This window comes from Dipodomys spectabilis, unplaced genomic scaffold (genome assembly GCF_019054845.1).
Source record: "Dipodomys spectabilis isolate Male_0828 unplaced genomic scaffold, ASM1905484v1 ptg000193l, whole genome shotgun sequence".
Taxonomy (NCBI): domain Eukaryota; kingdom Metazoa; phylum Chordata; class Mammalia; order Rodentia; family Heteromyidae; genus Dipodomys; species Dipodomys spectabilis.
This window is the reverse complement of record NW_024870870.1, coordinates 1,133,915-1,153,308: the sequence shown is the minus strand read 5'-3', so window position 1 is coordinate 1,153,308 and position 19,394 is coordinate 1,133,915. Positions and strand designations below refer to the sequence as shown.

At 37.0% G+C, this 19,394-nt stretch overlaps 1 pseudogene; it reads right to left on the bottom strand.

Moving 5' to 3' along the window:
* Nucleotides 1–284: 284 nt before the first annotated feature.
* On the bottom strand, nt 285–384 carry LOC122121698 (annotated as a pseudogene).
* Nucleotides 385–19,394: the final 19,010 nt, after the last annotated feature.

Below are 19,394 nucleotides of genomic sequence, written 5' to 3'. Positions count from 1 at the left end.
CCAGGGCCTCAAGCATGCAAGGCAAGTGCTCTACCACTGAGCCACCTTCCCAGCCCCTTTTTCTAGGTTCTTATAGTAGTATATTTTTTTTGGATAAAATGACAATGTTAACTAATTTCAAAAGTTTTGTAAAGGTTGTTCCATGTAAAGGCCTTTCTAAGGTGAAGATTTAATACACTGATGTCAAACTAATGTTTAATTCTAACACTTGCATATATTGTTACACTTGTAATTTTGTAATCAATTTTTAATTAACTGTTTTTCATTTCTGCAACTGAAGAATGAAAAATATGGAATACTTCACGAATTTTCATATTATCCTTGTGCAAGTGTCATGTTAATCTCTGTATTGTTGTAATTTGGGTATACGTGCTGCTGAAGCATGTAGTATCCTCTAAATTTAAGTAGTTAATGATGCAATCTTTATATAGGCTTATATCCTTGGGTGCCTATTTGTAGCAAGGAAACCTTATTGTTCCTAACAATAGTATTGATCTTATTTCCCTAAAATAATGTGTATAGTGGGAAAAAAATTATATTGTTCGGTCGATTGCTCACATTTGCATTTTTGTCAATGACAATTTTAAGTCTTTTTCATTTTAGATTTGATCATACTTTGAAGCACTTATAGCTAGGTCCTAAGGTGATGACTTTTTCAAGTACTTATTTACGTAAATGAGTTAGCTTTGTGAAGCTAATAGATTCAAAGTAAGCCTTGCTTAAGAGCTACTTCTAAACTTCTGCAGCTGAAATTTTCCCAAATGAGGTCTTACTGGCACAAATGTCTACCCTTTATCCTTCTTCCACGTAGGAACATACCAACCAGAATATCCTACCCTGACAGCATAGTTTGTCTTACTAGAACAAAACTAGTCTTAGTTACAAGGGATCATAGAGAGATGAACAGTTCAGACAGAACTGTTCAGACTAGAAGGTATTTTATCAAAATTTAAGTGTTTATTATACCTACCATTTCAAAAGTAGCTAACGCCAAGGTGAAAAAATTCTTCATATGCGTGATTGCCTGATGTCTGGCCTGTCTACCTTCCAACCAGGCAGGAACTTACACTATTTCCTTTCTATCACCAAATATTTCCATAGCTCCAGGAGAAGTCCATGTTTCTCCTTATTATTAGGCCTTAAATTGGTAATGTTTTAATCACAGTGTTTCCTCTTGCCTCCAGGCTTTAAATCTACAAATGGTAAAGCTTTAGGTCTAACTCTACCTAACACTGAGGTACAGATAATGCAATAATACTTTAAAACAGAGTTGTCTTTGATACCCTAACCACAACAGAACAATGCAAAACATGTGCCCTTTTTATTATATTACATATAGTTATATATTTTATATTTATATGTGCTGATTTCATATTTCACACAGTGAAACTTAGTAGAATTAATTGATAATTTGACAAATAAATTGATAATTATTTATTCCAATAAAGACAATTGGAATATAAATAATTAGGTTTAGAATACATACTAGAATATAAAAAGTATCAATGTAATGTCTTCACTATAAACTTGTGATACCTTCTAAGTGTTCTTGTTCTTCTGAATTCACAAGGAAAAAAAAATGTTGTTTTCTTCTAATCTATAAGGGATTTTACTCTGCTGCTCTGTTTATTGTTTTAACTCACTGGTTCCAAAATGTTTTTCTCCATATTTCTGAAGCATTCCTATTGATTATACCCAAATTTTTCTGATATGATGTATAAAAGATATTATTCTTCTGCAAGATGTATGGGTCCTAGGATCCTATGTCCCAGTTACCTGCATCATCAGATAACAGTGTCAAGACTTCTCAACTAGGCCCAGGCAACATGCCAACAGAAAGTAATTGAAGAGTCATGTCAATTTCTCATTTCCTATAATATTTCAGGGCCCCAATTCCTTGAGAAACAGGAATTAGCAGTAAGCAATAGTGAAATGCAAGTCAACTTAAAATGAAGTATGAGATCACAAAATCTAAGAGAAAGTACTGCAATTCAAACTTTCAATTTACAGATGACCAGCCCATATGAGTTCACAAAATCACAAAGTGTCACAAGATTATTTTTAATACCCCTCCCCTAATGATAAATGAAAGATTTCAGTCCAGCATAAGTGGGCCAGCAAAATAGCTCCTGGAAGGATAGATCCACAAGTGGTCTATTAAGGCCAGGAAAACTTGACTTAGAAGTCAAATGTAATTCAGAAAAAAACATTAATTGAGAAGATCCTTAGTGCTTAATAACACCGTGAGATGTACAAGTTGTCATGTCGAAAACAAACTTTACAACTTTGGTGCTGGGGGCGGGGGGGGGGGGGGGGGGGAGGGGGGAAGGATCGGGTCGGGGGGCAGTGGGAGGATGCCAAGGGATGAGAAGGGGGAACAAAGGAGGAGGCAACAATGCTTGATAAGAAATGTACTCATTACCTTGCCCATGTAATTTTAACCCTTCTGAACAGTATTTTCACAATTAAAAAAAACACTGGTACTTCAGTAACACTTGATTCTGTGGTATAAAAATGTTGTCATTCTCAAAATATTTAATCTCCTGAAAGTGTATTCTTTCTCTTTTTTTTTTTTTACATTTCTTTTTTTGGGGGAGGGGGATCTGGTTGTGGGGCCTGAACTCTGGGCCTGGGCGCTGTCCCTCAGCTCTTCAGCTCAAGGCTAGAGCTCTACCACTTGAGCCACAGCACCACTTCCGGCTTTTTTTCAGTTTGCTTATGTGGTGCTGAGGAATCGAACCCAGGGCCTCAGGCATGCAAGGCAAGCGCTCTAACACTGAGCCATCTTCCCAGCCCCCACTGTATTCTTTTTCAAATAATCTTTGAAAAATCAAATTCGCAAACCAGGCGCTAGTGGCTCACGCATGTAATCCTAAATACTCACGAGGCTGAGATCTGAGGATCATGGTTCAAAGCCAGCCCAGGCAGGAAAATCCGTTAGACTCTTATCTCCAATAAACCACTCGAATATCAGAAGTGGCACTGTGGCTCAAGTGGTAGAGTGTTCGCCTTGAGCTCAAGAGCGCAGGGACAGTGCCCAAGTCCAGAGTTCAAGCCCCACGACCTTCTAAAAAAAATTCACATTCACCAAAATAACATTTGACAAATAGATGATACTTAGTGGCAATAGAGTTACAATAGAGTTGATTTGTTTACCCAGCACTAATGCCAATCAGGTTCAACCATTCATTAAACTGCAGAAATAGTGCCACCCACCATTTGTGTTGTTCATTAGATGCCTTCCAAAATTTGTTAAATATATCAGCCTCCCATATTTCAAACCCAAACGTTAGCTAATAAAGTAAATTTCATCCTTTAATAAGGTACATTTTAAAAAGTCACAAATAATTGCCTTATAATATGTTATTTTATGTTTTCCCTATCTGTCTAACATAGTAAGTCTTGAATATGGGTACTCATCAGAGATATGACAAACATAAAATCTGTCTTCTATTTCTATCATATTCCTCTATAATAGTACATTTTAATTTTCTTTTTTCAAAACTTAAATGTAGTAGAAAATATTATCCCATGTAAAATTAAATGATCACACACCATTGTACAAAGCCATTTATAAAAATTGGTAGTTTGGAATACATTCTAAACCATTTTTAAACTTTCTTGTTGACTAAAGATTAATCTTCCAAATGGATGAGAATTAAATCATGTCTAGGTGCTTCACGCCTCCAATCTTGCAAATTATTATTGCAGATGAATGAAATATGGAAATATAAGCTGACATAAGTTCAAGTATATGCAGGATTGAAACTCCATGGAATGTATATAAACCTTTCAAACTTTTAACAGACAGTTTAACAGAATGACTATCAGGAAGTTGAAACCAGAATGGAATAATAGTAAATACATAGAATGAATGAAAAATAGAACAAGGGGCAAGTTCAGCTAGAATATCAATGTACACATGTGATAAAGAAAGTGGTTAATCTGAAATAAATCTTGGAGAAGGAGTTGGTTGACAATGATGGAAGGAGTGAATCTGATCCAGGAGCATTGGACAATTAGATGGACATATTTAATTGTAACACACTTGCACAACCTTTTGAAATTCAGTGAAAAAACACACAAAAATTACAACCAAACAGCAATCTCTAGAAAGTATGAATATGACCTCTCAAAATTTTAAGCAGTTAATGAAGGGCAGTCTTGGGAAAAGCAAACAAAACTATTAAAAGAGGGCATTTGAGGTAGGGGAGAAATTTGAACAGATTTAAATAGATTGTTTCAGGTTATAAATCAACTATATCTGCTTCAAATGTTATCTTCCTTCTGTGAGTTCTCTCTGACTGAACTGGATACTCCAGTCCTGAGCCACACTTGATATCTTGTGAAGATAGAATGGAAGAGAAAAATATCAAGAACCCATTACTCCGCTGGAGAGAAAACAATCCTCTAAGTTTTCTTTCATCTCTCTTCACTACTCTTTCTTCATACTTTTAAGTCAATTGATTTTGAGTTATATATTTCCTTCTTTGTTCTGGAAAAGTAATTGGTGAAAGTAATTCACTAAATAGTATTTGCCATTTTTTATCATGCTGTTTACTTGTTCAAGGGAGACCATTAAACTTCACACCTGCATTTGGTTGCCATAAAAACCCAACATTGATGTTAATCAGGACAAACTCTAATGTAAAACTTTGTCTCCAAAAAAACCAGTCCAAGAAACTGTGATCAAAAATATTTGGATATCCATTTTTCTTTTTTCTTTTACCTTGCAAGTCTTCTTGTGTCGGGCTGGGAAGGTGGCTCAGTGGTGGAGCGCTTGCCTTGCATGCCTGAGGCCCTGAGTTTGATTCCTCAGCACCACATATGCAAAAAGAAAAAAGCCGAAAGTGGCGCTGTGGCTCAAGTGGTAGAGCACTAGCCTTGAGCTGAAGAGCTGAGGGACAGCGCCCAAGCCCAGAGTTCAGGTCCCACGACCAGACCCCCCCCCCAAAAAAAAAAGAAAAAAAAGAAAGTCTTCTTGTGTCTAAAGTGCCAACAAACATAAGTACTCCACCACTTTTTGGTTCAATCACTTCTAACCTCAAAGATATATTTTGCTAACAAGAGGCTTAGAGGAAACCGCAGAATACTCCACTTTTATCTTCTCTTAAGACTCTCCTTAGATACCATATCAGGAACAGTGAAGTTATTCTTTGCAAAATTATTTCAATAGATTATTTTTCCCTTAGTCTTGCATTTGCTCAACAAGATGTATGGAAGAGAATAAAGTTAAATCACCCATACCTTGGATAACAATGTCTGTTACAAAGGACAATGCTTCTATGTTCTCCTTCTATGCCCTCCTCTTAGCTCTTGCCTGATTTCCAATTAATCACAGCTTCTTGACTTCAAGTCTAGAGAAGCTGAAGGACTATAAGGCCTCCCCCACTGCTACATCTTCATGGTTTCTCCTTTAAAACTCTTTGAAGTTGCCTCCTTTTGATGTGGGATTTATTTTCATGTTTTCATTCAATCAGTTCTGCATTGTAGTGAGCCAAATAAGCTCTGTAAAATCACTTTAGGTAGCAAAAATATTACAATCTATGTCAAAAATTTTGGCCTCCCTCCACTGCTGAAGCCAATTTGCTTAGCTAGGGCTTCTAAGAACACTGATTTCTGACCTTTTCCATGTGCTCAATTTTTTTCTGAACCCAAAACTTTTTGGCTTATGTAATAAGCTATCTCATGTTAATAAGGATATTATATTTGTGAGCCACTTAGAAATGTGAAATCACTGGTTTGAAGTATCCAATCAGATTTTTTTTTCTGTGTTTCAGTGCTTCACATGCAAAGGCATTGCGGAAAGTATTACAAACAGAAAAGTGTAAACCCAATACCTTTTTTCATTGCGGAGGACACTTTCTCCCTAAATATTTTGACCCAAATTATCTTTTTCAGAGAATTACTGTTTGGTAATTAAAGGTCAATTCACAAATTTTGATGTCTTTTTTTAAAGAAATTTGAATTAAATTGCACTATAACCTTGTTTCACACAGTGAATATATTTCCTGGGTAAGGACAATTTTCAAGGGAAGCTACAGGATTTACAGCAAGGTTTCTGAGGTTTGTTTGTTTAGTGTGAAAATGAGCCATCTTCACTCACATTGCTCCCTCTCCACTAAGTCTCCATGGATTTCTTTGCATGAAAGCCTATTTTCTCAGGCAATTTTAAATGTTCTTAATAGGCTACGTTGTTAAAAAGTTTGAACAATTAAAATATACGTGTCATAATTTTAAAACTCTTTTGAAATTCCTTTATCAGAATCTCGAATTCATCAATCCTAATTCCACCTTTACCATCAAAAACTGTTAACATGTTGTTTTCACGATGTAGTGTCCATGCAACTATTATTTTCCAGTGGCTTCGTTATGCAAATATATGACCACATAAGCTGAAACTGAACAAAATGAACTCCAAGATATGGAATCAGAGATTTTTATTTGTGGTTGTTGTTTTTTATGTATTATGTGATTTCCATTTTCTTTGGTTTTCCCCCGTTGGTTTATCCCTTGCTGTATTTGATTTTGGTTCCTTGTGTATTTTGTATACATTTACCTTAATTAGGGAAGGGAAAAGGAACATCACAATGGTGACACAAATGACAAAGGGCAAAACAATGCATTAGCAATACTCACAAGACAATATGTTGGGAATATACATTACAACTTGTGAGGGATACTGAGGTGAAGGAAAACTGTGAGAAAAGTGAAGGAGGGGGTAACAAGTTTGAAAAGTTATGTATTCACTACCTAACAATTACTGTAACCCGACTGTACATCATTTTGACAATAAAATTAAATCTAAAAAATAAGCTGCATAAAACAAAATTTCACTGTATTGGTATAGTTAGTATTATTTTTTATGTAGTAAAATTTTAAAAATCAATACTATTTTGCATCTAATTTGACTTAATTACCCTTTCTTTATCAAAAGGTCGTCAACTTGAGTGTTATCCAACTAGACAATATTTTCACAATATACTTGCATATTTTGGAAAAAATAAATTTAGCACTTTCACACACATAAAATCGAAAACAGTTTAATTCTATGGAAACCCATAACTTTTAAAATTAAATAAGTTGTTGGGACAGAATATATGTGTTCTTCAAAATTCCTATGACTAATAACTACACATTTTCAAATTCTAAACATTCCATACCTGAGAGATTCAAAACAGTACTTGTTTTCATGTTATATAATTCTGCAATAGATGCATTTTCCAATGGGGTGTTACAGATTGAGAAGTCAACAGAAAAATAGCCACATTCTGCTACAGGATAAAACTATGAAGCATCTGTAATAAGTCTTCAAGAGTAAGCAATCCCAAGCTTTATGCCATAAAGTCATCCTAGCCCAACAGTTTCCAACTTGAAAGGTGCACCTTAAAATTCCCTTAATTCACATCATGAATAGCATATCTCTACTGTGAAAAAATACTACACCTCTGGTATTGTGATCCCCTCCTAATTCTGCAAAGAACACCACAATAAACTCAGTTGCATCACTTTTCCCCCAATGGTATTCTTGAGATCAGAACACTTGCAAATATTATTTATATTTATACTTTTTTAACTATCATAGATATTCAGGATACTAAGATCAGAAGATTATGGTTCAAAACCCATCCAGGCAGGAAGGTCCCTTAGAAACTTATCTCCAATAAACTTCTCAGAAAAAGCCAGACACAAGTGGCACTGAGGTTGAAATGGTAGGGCAGGAGCCTTGAGCTCAGAGACAGTGTCCAGGCCCAGAGTTCAACCCCTAGGTCAAACCAATAAACCAAAAACAAAAATTGGGCTGAGAAGGTGGCTCAATGGTAGAGAGCTTGCCTTGCATGCATGAGGGCCTGGGTTTGATTCCTCAGCACCACATTAGCAAAAAGAAAAATAGCCGGAAGTGGCGCTGTGGCTCAAGTGGTAGAGCACTACCCTTGAGCTGGAGAGCTGAGGGACAGTACCCAGGTCCAGAGTTCAGGCCTCACGACCAGACCCCCCCACAAAAATAAAATAAAAATGAACCCAAACCTAGCATTTGTCTCATTGTATACAGAGGCACATAATTAAGGAAATTGCTTCCTGTGTAACATATAGGTAGAAGAAAGAAGATGTCACACAATTATTCTCTTCATACCATGTTATACCAAACCCTCAAAAAATGCTTTTTCTAAATTTATAAATTAATATCATCCATTTGTTGGCAACTCTGTCTAGATTATTCACATTATCATTTTATACATGAACTGTTGGAATTATCTATTACCTAAGTTCTAATTATAACTCTCTTGAAAGAATTTCTAGGCAAATAGAATGCGAGAATCATTTGTGAATTTGTCAGTTAAAACCTCTACTTAAAAAGAATTTTGTAGCGCTCACACAGAGAGTCCGGGACGAAGGAGCCAGACGCAGCGGGCGAGAGGATTCTACTCAACACCAGCAAGAACTGACAAGGAGCAGACAACTTCATCCTGTACTTTGCAGACCAGAGACGACCCAGGATCCAAGACTCGGCGTGAGTAGAAGCCCGACTTCCTCACTCCTTCTCAGGGAGCAGAGGAGGGAAGGCCACCCCTCCCCCCCCAGCACCGGTGATCTCCATCTTGGATACCGACAAAGCTCGGAGGAGCTGCTAGCTCCAACTCAGGCCTTGGAATAAAACGAGTCATTTAACAGGTCACAAGAACTTAACGGCGAAGTGACCTGCCAGACTCAGCTCCATCCAGGGAAAAGTCACCCAGCTCAGGCACCAGCCATTGGAGTGGCTTTCCTCACTGGGTAACCAGAGCCAGAGGCTGCCCCTCCCTCTAGCAGCCTCCACAATCAATTGAAAAACAGAAACCCTGAGAATGGCTCCAGGGTGGGCTCTGTGAATTTTTCACAAAATAGCCCCAGGGAAAAGCTACTGTTTGTTGAAAGGCCTCAACTCTACCAGAACCTAGCCTCATCACCCCTCTTTTGTGATTCTCAAAGCAGATCACCCTCCCATTAAACTAACCTGGGAGGGGGATCTCAAAATCTTGGGTAAAGCAGAGCATTTTTCTGCCTGTTCGAACAAACTGACTTAAGAAACCAATCAAGCCACAGGACCTCAAGCTGACCAGAGACTCCAACAAGAGGCTGGGTACAGACAAAAGGGAGATACAGGATTCTTCCCACCCCTCCCAAAAAAAATCAAAAAAAAAAAATCAAAGAACTTTTTTTTCTTCTTTTCTTTTTTCTTTTTTCTTTTTTTTTTTGGTACCTTATATATATAAAATTTTTTTTTCCTTTTCTAAAACTTTTATTAATCTTTAATTTTTGCCTTTTTTGAAAAAGTAATTGTTTTCCAGTAACTTTTTTTCCCTCTTATAATTTTTATTTTAGGAATACGTGAATGTACGTTTTCCTTTCTTTTCTTGTCTTCTCTCTTTTTATTTCTTTCTTTCTTAATTATCTTTTTGTTTTTTGTCTAGCTCTACTGAACTTCTGATCTTTTTTTTTCTCCCTTTCTTATCCTTTTCACCTTTTCCTTTCTTTTGTTCTTCTGTATGTGACTTAACTCTTGTCCTGCACATCCTGATAAACCCATAGTTAACTAGTAGACCCTATCCCCCATTGTATACACACTTAATCCACAAATTTATTACTCAATCCAAAACCTCTGAGACTTAAATTCCTTAATAGCAGTACTACCTCTTTATACCTATATAATATTTTAAGCATTTTTTAAGTTTTTCACATCTCCTCTATCTCCCTCCTGTTTTCTCATTATATTCACATTCCTCTCTAAATAGATGGTCTTTCAATCTCCATAAATATATTAATTTTTACGTTTCTAATTTTTTTTTCTGGTCTCTTTTCATTTCCCTTTACGTTTCTTCTTTTTCTCTCCCTCTCTACTTGCATCCAACCCAACCTATTTCCTGCATTGAGATTAGGACATAGTTAACTCTCCCTGTGCCTCCCCACACCAATCTATTCCTAATTTTTACCCACATCTCTCCCTAACCCTAAAAATTTCTGGTTTCCCAAATTCTTCTCTGCGGTTCGAAGCCCATTAACATATAGTTGTTTGATGTTGAATAGATGTATCTGTTGAACTAGATTGTATCTGTAGACTATTGACTGTATAAATGCAAACGTTGGTTGATGGTTGCCTTAAGATAGTGTTCTAGCACAAAACTGGTGCTATTTTCATCTCAAATGGGCAGAGTAAGCCGAAAAAACACAAGAAAAATGGCAAATCCGGGTATCTCAATTCCCAATCTTGATAATCAGGGGTCAGATCAGATAATGAACAATCCAGAGGAGAGTTCCCAAATAGCTCTACAAACACTGGTGGGAAATATGATAAATGAGAAGTTTGACAACTTACAAAGGACTCTGTATGAGCGTGATAGGGAGAGAGAGGAGGCATCCCAAAAGTTTATGCAGGAATATCATAAGCATGAGGAAGCTACTCAAAAAATGATACAGGATTTGCGTGAACAACTTGAGAATACTCAAAGAGAAAGGGAGGAATGGCGTGAGCAGGCTGAGAACACTCAAAGAGAACTGCAGGAATCCCACGAACGGGAGGAAAGAGAACTGCAGGAATCCCACAAACGGGAGGAAGCTAATCAAAGAGTAATTCAGGAATTGAGAGACCAGGTAGAGAACACACAAAGATCAGTAAAGGCATTCATGGAATCCATTAACAAAGAGCTGAAGGAAGTCAGGGAGACCACAAAGGGAATGCTGAATGGAACCCAACAGAAGGAATGTGAGTCCAAAGAAACCATAACCAATCAACTAAGTGATTTGAGAACAAACACTGACCACCAAATTAAGGAAGTAAAGAAATTCATACAAAACCTAAAACAGAGAGCTTCAACAAAGAACTTGAAGCCATCAAAGCTGACCAACTAGAAGGAAAAGAGATAAAAAACAAAGTAGAGAGTCTTGACAGCAGCTTAGACCATGCAGAAGATCGAATCTCAGGGATTGAAGACAGCCTAGATATTATAGAGAAAGAACATACAACCATCCAAGACAAGTCCAAGAAGTATGATAGATCTATCCAAAACCTAGAAGACACCATCAGAAGGCCTAATCTAAGGATAATGGGTGTAGAGGAGCACCTAGAAACAGAAGTTAATGGTCTAGGAAATTTGTTTAACAGGATCCTAGCAGAGAACTTCCCAAAAATACAAAAAGATAGGCCTATTCAGATACAAGAAGCTTTTAGAACCCCAAATAGACCAGACCAGAATAGGACATCCCACCGTCACATTATAATCCACACAGGATCAACTCAGACCAAGGAAAAGACCCTTAAAGCTGTCAAGGAGAAAAGGTTAATCACCTATAAAGGGAAACCAATTAGAATCACCTCAGATTTCTCAGCAGAGACAATCAAAGCAAGAAGAGCCTGGAATGATGTATGCCATGCCCTAAAAACAAACAACTATCAACCAAGAATACTGTACCCAGCTAAACTCTCCTTCATAACTGAAGGCCAAATAAAAACCTTCCATAGCAAAGAAAAATTAAAACAATACATCTCCACCAATCCAGCCCTACAAAAGATTCTTAAAGATGTCCTACACATACAAAACCAACAAGACTGCAACAAAGGCCAAGAAACTGCACCCAAACTGAGAATCCAAGAACCATAGGAAGAACCTAGTTTTCGCAGCCCCCAAGAAGGTGGATAACATGGCAGGAACTCCCAAATACCTCTCAGTCCTATCTCTTAATGTTAACGGACTGAACTCTCCAATTAAGCGACATAGACTGTCTAGTTGGATTAAAAAACAAGACCCTTCTATCTGCTGCCTGCAGGAGTCACATCTTGCCCGTAAAAACAAACACATTTTCAATGTTAAAGGCTGGAACAAAATCTACCAAGCAAACGGCCCCCATAAACAGGCGGGAGTTGCAATCTTAATATCAGATAAAATAGACTTCAAATTAAAATTCGTGAGAAGAGATAAAGAAGGTCGCTACATACTAATTAAAGGATCTCTCCTTCAGGAGGATATTACAATTCTAAATATCTATTCGCCAAACAATGGAGCACCCAAATTTATCAAAGAAACACTACTTTCCCTCAAATCCCATATAGATCCAAAGACATTAATTGTTGGGGATTTTAACACACCACTCTCCCCACTAGATAGATCAACTCGGCAAAAACTCAACAGAGAAACCGCAGATCTAAACAGCTGCATAGATCAACTAGAATTAACAGACATCTACCGAACATTTCACCCAGCAGCATCAGAATACACGTTTTTCTCAGCAGCACATGGAACGTTTTCTAAAATAGACCACATTTTAGGCCACAAAGCAAACTTGTCTAAATTCAGAAACATTGAAGTTATACCTTGCATTCTCTCTGACCACAAGGGAATAAAATTAGAACTCAACACCAAAAGCCACCAAAGAAAGTCCTGTATCACATGGAGGCTGAACAACACACTGCTGAATCATGAGTGGGTCATGGAAGAGATTAGAAAGGAAATTCAAATGTTCATGCTATTCAACAAAAATGAACACACAAAATACCAGCTCCTCTGGGACACAGCAAAGGCAGTACTCAGAGGCAAGTTTATAGCTCTGAGCTCCTACATCAACAAATTGGAGAGATCTGAAACTAACAATTTAATGACACATCTAAACCTCCTTGAAAAAGAGCAGCAAGATAAACCCCAATCCAGTAGACGGAAAGAAATAATCAAAATTAAATCAGAATTAAATGAATTAGAATCCAAAAAAACTATAGAAAGAATCAACAAAACAAAGAGTTGGTTCTTCGAAAAACTTAACAAAATTGACAGACCCTTAGCAAATCTTATCAGAAAAAGAAGAGAACACACCCAAATTAATAAACTCAGAGATGAAAATGGAAACATCACCACGGAAACAACCAAGATTCAGAACATTATAAGGGAATACTTCTCAAAACTTTATGCTAATAAGTTTGAGAACTTGACAGAAATGGACCTTTTCCTAGCAAATATTGACATGCCAAAACTAAACCAAGATGAGTTAAACCAGCTTAACTGGCCCATATCAAGCATTGTAATAGAAACAGCAATAAGAGACCTCCCAGCTAAGAAAAGTCCAGGACCAGATGGTTTTACAGCGGAATTTTACAAGGCCTTCAAAGCAGAGCTCACACCAATACTCCTCCAACTCTTCAATGAAATTGAAAGAGAAAGCTCACTACCGAACACATTCTATGAAGCCATCATAACCCTCATCCCAAAACCAGGCAGGGACTCATCAAAGAAAGAGAACTATAGACCCATTTCTTTGATGAACATTGATGCAAAACTTCTCAACAAAATTTTGGCCAATCGACTTCAACAATTCATCCAAAAAATCATACACCACGATCAAACAGGATTCATTTCAGGGATGCAAAGCTGGTTCAATATACGCAAATCAATTAATATTATTCATCACATCAACAGGAGTAAGAATAAGAACCACATGGTTATCTCAATAGATGCAGAAAAAGCATTCGACAAGATCCAACACCCCTTTATGATGAAGGTTTTGGAAAAATTAGGAATCCATGGAACATTCCTCAATACGATAAAGGCTGTATATGACAAACCTACAGCCAGCATTATACTCAATGGTGAAAAACTAAAGCCATTTCCTCTTAACTCAGGAACAAGACAAGGATGCCCACTCTCTCCACTTCTCTTCAATCTAGTATTAGAATGCCTAGCTACAGCAATAAGACAAGATGCAGACATAAAGGGGATCCAAATAGGGAAAGAAGAAATAAAACTCTCCCTCTTTGCAGATGACATGATCTTGTATTTAAAGAATCCCATAAACTCCACTCCCAAATTACTCAAGCTGATTCAAAACTTTGGCAAAGTAGCAGGTTATAAAATTAACCCCCAAAAATCAATTGCTTTTCTGTATGCCAACAATGAGAAAAGTGTGGCTGAAATTAGGAAAGCAACTCCATTTGTAATAGCCCCACAAAAAAGAAAATACCTAGGAATTAACTTAACTAAAGAAGTGAAGGACCTCTATGATGAAAACTTTAAAATCTTGAAAAAGGAAATCAACACAGAACTTAAAAAATGGCAAAACCTCCCATGCTCCTGGATTGGAAAGATTAACATCGTGAAAATGGCAATACTTCCCAAGGCTATCTACAAATTCAATGCAATACCTATCAAAATTCCACCCTCATTCTTCAAGGAAATAGAAGAGGCAATCCAAAAATTCATATGGAACAATAAAAGACCCCGAATAGCAAAAACGCTCCTGAATGGAAAGAACACTGCTGGAGGAATATCAATACCAAACTTCAAACTCTACTATAAAGCCATAGTAATCAAAACAGCTTGGTATTGGCATAAGAACAGACCTCAGGACCAATGGAATAGAATTGAAAACCCAGAAATGAACCCACAGACCTATAGCCATCTAATCTTCGATAAGGGAGCTAAAACAATAGAATGGAAGACAGACAACCTCTTCAGTAAATGGTGCTGGCAAAATTGGTTAACTACATGTAGAAAACTTAAGCTAGATCCTTATATATCACCCTGGACCAGAATCAACTCCAAATGGATCAAAGACCTTGAACTCAAAGCAGACACTCTGAAAACATTACAGGATGGAATAGGAGAAACCCTGGGTCTCCTTGGCTCAGGCCGAAATTTTCTGAATAGAGACCCGGAAACACAAGAAATCAAAGAATGGTTGGACAAATGGGATTGCATAAAGTTGCAGAGCTTCTGCAGGGCAAATGACATAGCTAGCAAGATCAATAGAAAGCCCACGGATTGGGAGAAGATCTTTACTAGCCATACAACGGACAAGGGTCTCATATCTAAAATATACTTGGAACTCAAAAAATTAAACCCCCCAACAACAAATCCTCAAAGAAACAACTGCCCAATAAATAAGTGGGCGAAAGACTTAAAGAGAAACTTCTCTGAAGAAGAAAGAAGGATGGCCAATAGACACATGAAGAAATGTTCAACATCCCTAGCCATAAAAGAAATGCAAATCAAAACAACATTGAGATATCACCTCACTCCAGTTAGAACGGCAAAAATCAAGAACTCTAACAACAACAGATGCTGGAGGGGATGTGGACAGAAAGGAACCCTACTTCATTGTTGGTGGGAATGTAAACTTGTTCAACCACTTTGGAAAGCAGTATGGAGGTTCCTCAAAAGACTCCACATAGAGCTCCCCTATGACCCAGCAATCCCACTTTTGGGCATTTACCCTAATGTTTACAAACAAGACCACATTAAAGCTACCAGCACAACTATGTTTATTGCAGCATTATTTATCATAGCTAAGATATGGAACCAACCCAGATGCCCCTCAGTAGATGAATGGATCAAGAAAATGTGGTATATATACACAATGGAATTCTATGCCTCCATCAGAAAGAATGACATTGCCCCATTTGTTAGGAAATGGAAAAACTTGGAAAAAATTATATTAAGTGAAGTAAGCCAGGCCCAAAGAAACGTAGGTCCCATGGTTTCCCTTATTTGTAATATCTAGTATATGTATGAGTCAAGCGGAAAAGGTCAGATAATGTGATGTCAGGAAAATGAACCCTTAGATGTGTATTTTAATGTTTTTTTCTTTCATGCATGTGTTTCTAACACATTTATAAGATTATCTCTTTGTTGCTTTGTATGTCCCTCCCCCACATTATAACCCTTGCTTTCACTATATTTGATGTCAGTATAACTTGTGGAGGAGATGGGGAAAAACCAGTTGTTTAAGGATACAGGTGGACCTGTGCAACAATGAGAAGTACAAGTTGTCATGTCCAAAACGAACTTTACAACGTTGGGGTGGGCCTGGGGGGGGTAGGAAGGAGAAGGATTGGGATTAGAGGGGGAGGCGGGAGGCTGGGAAGGGATGTGAAGGGTAAACAAAGGAGGAGGCTGCAATGCTTGGTAAGAAATGTACACATTATCCTGCCCATGTAACTGTAACTCCTCTGTACAGTATGTTCACAAATAAAATTAAATTAAATTAAAAAAAAAAAGAATTTTGTAGTATCCTAAAGAATATGGAATTACAAAAAAACCAAACTATTTATTTTGAATCTAAATTCTAATTTTGCAAGGTCCACAAAGTCCTACATTAGACAAACTGTGCTATTTCTCCAGGCTTAAGTTTTGTAAACCTTCATCATTTCTTTGGCATCCAACAGAATGAAACTTACTTACTTTTTCAAATTTTGGATGGGAATCATGAGCTATTTTGCATCTAAGAAGGTTCTGTAATTAAGAAAGCATTTAAAACACAACTGAGGATTATATATCAGTTGCATTTCAATAGGAAACTTGACTTCTCAAAACATAATGACAAAATTAGCCCAAACTTTGAACTTTGTATTCCTTTCTTGTAATTTGGTTTGTTTTATTGAGACAAAATTATACTACCTGGTCCAGGGAAGGTATCACTATGTAATTCCACTCTCTAATCTCCTGTTTTAGTCTGAGTGTTAGAATTCCAGGCTTGTATCACATTGCCCTGCCATAGTTTGTTGGTTTATTTAATCTAGAAACACACTAGCAATTCTGAACTTCTCTGATGATCTTATCCATTGACTGCTCAGACTGTTTATGTACAATTTTGAAAGATGTTCTAACATTTGACACAGGATATGAACATTTTCAGATGCACATGCAGGGGTCTCTGATTCATTCCTTCATGGATCCGATCCCTTTAATAATGATTACTTGACTTTCTTATTATCTCTGGTCCCTACCTATCTAATAGTCTCAAACTTTTTTGAAGAAAGTTCACTTGAGGACTTTTTAATATTAAAATTTATCACTTGATTCTAGTTTTACTCAGGACATATTTTCTATTGCTTTCTAACTTTTCTACATATTCTGAGAGTTGTTTCATTTGTGTATTCATGTGTGCATATATAAGTACCTCTGTGTGTATGCGTATGCTTGTATGTGTGTATGCAAAAGCCTCAAGCTCTTATTCAACAATTTGCTCATGAGTGGTATTCCATCACTTGAACTGCTCTTCCAATGCAGCTTTGGCTGGTTAATTATAGATAGTGTCTCAAAGACTGTTCTGCCCAGGCTGGATGCCAACTGAACTTCCCAGACTCCTTTACATTCTTAAGTTTTATTTTTCCAGGAGTATCAACTTTTTAAACTACAAACATTTTTGTGAGTGTGAAGTCCAACCTGTAGCCCAGGTTTTTAACTCAAAATTCATATAAAGATAGATGAACATACACATTACATATGCTGAATGTACACTGTTAGAAATGTGATCTTAAGCTGGGTGGTGGTGAGATCTGAGGATTGAAGTTCAAAGCCAGCCCAGGTAGGAAAGTCCCGGAGACTCTTTTCTCTAATTAACTACAAGAAAACTGGAAGTGGCACTATGGCTCAAGGGGTAGAGCACTACCTTGAGCTGAATAGCAGAGGGACAGCACCCAGGGTTCAAGTGCCACGACCAACAGCAAAAAAAAAAAAAAAAAAAAAAAAAAAAAAATATATATATATATATATATATATATATATTCCTATATATATATATATATATATATATATTCCTATATATATATATATATAGGAAATCTTATATAAATATATATATTTATATATATATTATATTTACATATAAATATATATATAGGAAATAAGAAGAAATATGATCTTTGCCTCCATGTTCATTGCTAGTATAATCCCTGCTCTTTCAAGATGGACTTTTCTCCAGTTAAGTCCATTCTCTTATATCTGACTTGCATGGAACCAGAATCATTCTTCTATTCTACTTTTTACAAATTTGCACGATGGAAGTGTGATTTAGAAAGGGAGTGGCCTCATACTTCATGTTCCACTTAGGAGAAATGCTTTCTCTATATCACTTCTGTAAATCTACATACTGAACTTGGCTTCATTGTTTCAATGTTGTCTTATTTGTAGAGTCTTCTATATTGTATTGAACCCTTAAACACAGAACTTCTCTTTCTCCTATTATTGCTATTGTTTCTCTTACTGTTAACTCTTGTACATTTGGAAAATAATGCACAGCACATACACTCACAAAAAAATGATCTGAGAACCTTCTTCCCAATTAAAATTCACCTTAATTTACAGAGCACTTATGATGTTTGAACTCAATGTACTCATGGATAATGTATTTATAAGCAATTTAAATTTCATATTTTCTCTTTACCAAGTTGTCTCTGAAAAATTGCTACATGATGTCCAAAGGTGTCCTTGTGCTATTTTAATGAAGCCAGCAAACATTCCTTATACCTAAGCAGCACCATAAATTGTTATGGGAATTGTACCTATTACTGAAGGTGGAACCTGATCCCAGGAGGGGAATTGAACGTAGAGGTATGACAAAGTTCAAATTAATTTGTGCTTTCCTTTTTACTGTACAAGAAAAGGATCCAAGGATTGAGGGAAACTCTATCCCTGACTTTTCAAGTGTGTATTTTACTCATATAAAGCTTGTTTGTAAACTTCTGGTCGAGAGTATTACAAAAGGAAATAATGTGCCATTTGAGGGCCAGCGTAGAACAAAAGGAAATAACATTGTTTTAAAAGTGTTCTACTGCAAAGAAAAAAAGACATGGAGATTTTAAAGTGCTCTATGGATGGATATTTCACTCCTGAGATGATTCTCTTGTTGCAGGATTTAGTTATCCATTCCTTTAGTCTGGTCCTGAGTTCTCCATAGCAATAAGGATTCCACAAAAGCAGGATCCAGTGAGTATAATCAGCAAAAGCAGTCTCTTCTCAGACCAGTTCTCCTTTAAGGAGGGTCCCAAAGAAATACCTGTTTGTTTGTTGTTGTTTTTTTTTTTTTGGTTTGGTTGTTAGTTCAGTTTGTGCTGGTTCTGGGGCTTGATCCCAGAGGCTGGACCATGTCCCTGAATAGATGTCTTTCCTGTCCACTTCCCCCCAAAGCTAGTACTTTACTGCTTGAGCCAAACCCCCACTTCTGGACTTTTTGGTGGTCAATTAGAGATGAGAGGTTGACAGACTCTCCTGCCTGGGTTTACTTTGAACTGAGATAGTAAGAAAGCCAAGTAATGGGCTGAAAAGGTCGCTCAGGAGTAGAGTGCTTGCCTTGAATGCATGAGGCCCTGGGTTCGATTCCTCAGCACCACAAGAGCAGAAAGAGCTGGATGTGGTGCTGTGTCTCAAGTGGTAGAGCACTAGCCTTGAGCTGAAGAGCTTAGGGACAGTGCCCAGGCCCAGAGTTCAGGCACCATGACTGGCAAAAAAAAAAAAAAAGCCAAGTGTCATCAACTGTATCAAGTCTTCTGTTTCCAACCAAGAAATACTAAATGAAGTTTATTATAAAGCTAATATTTGACAATTTTTAAAAGAAGAGAATATGTCCAGCCAAGAATCCATAACTTAAATAACTCA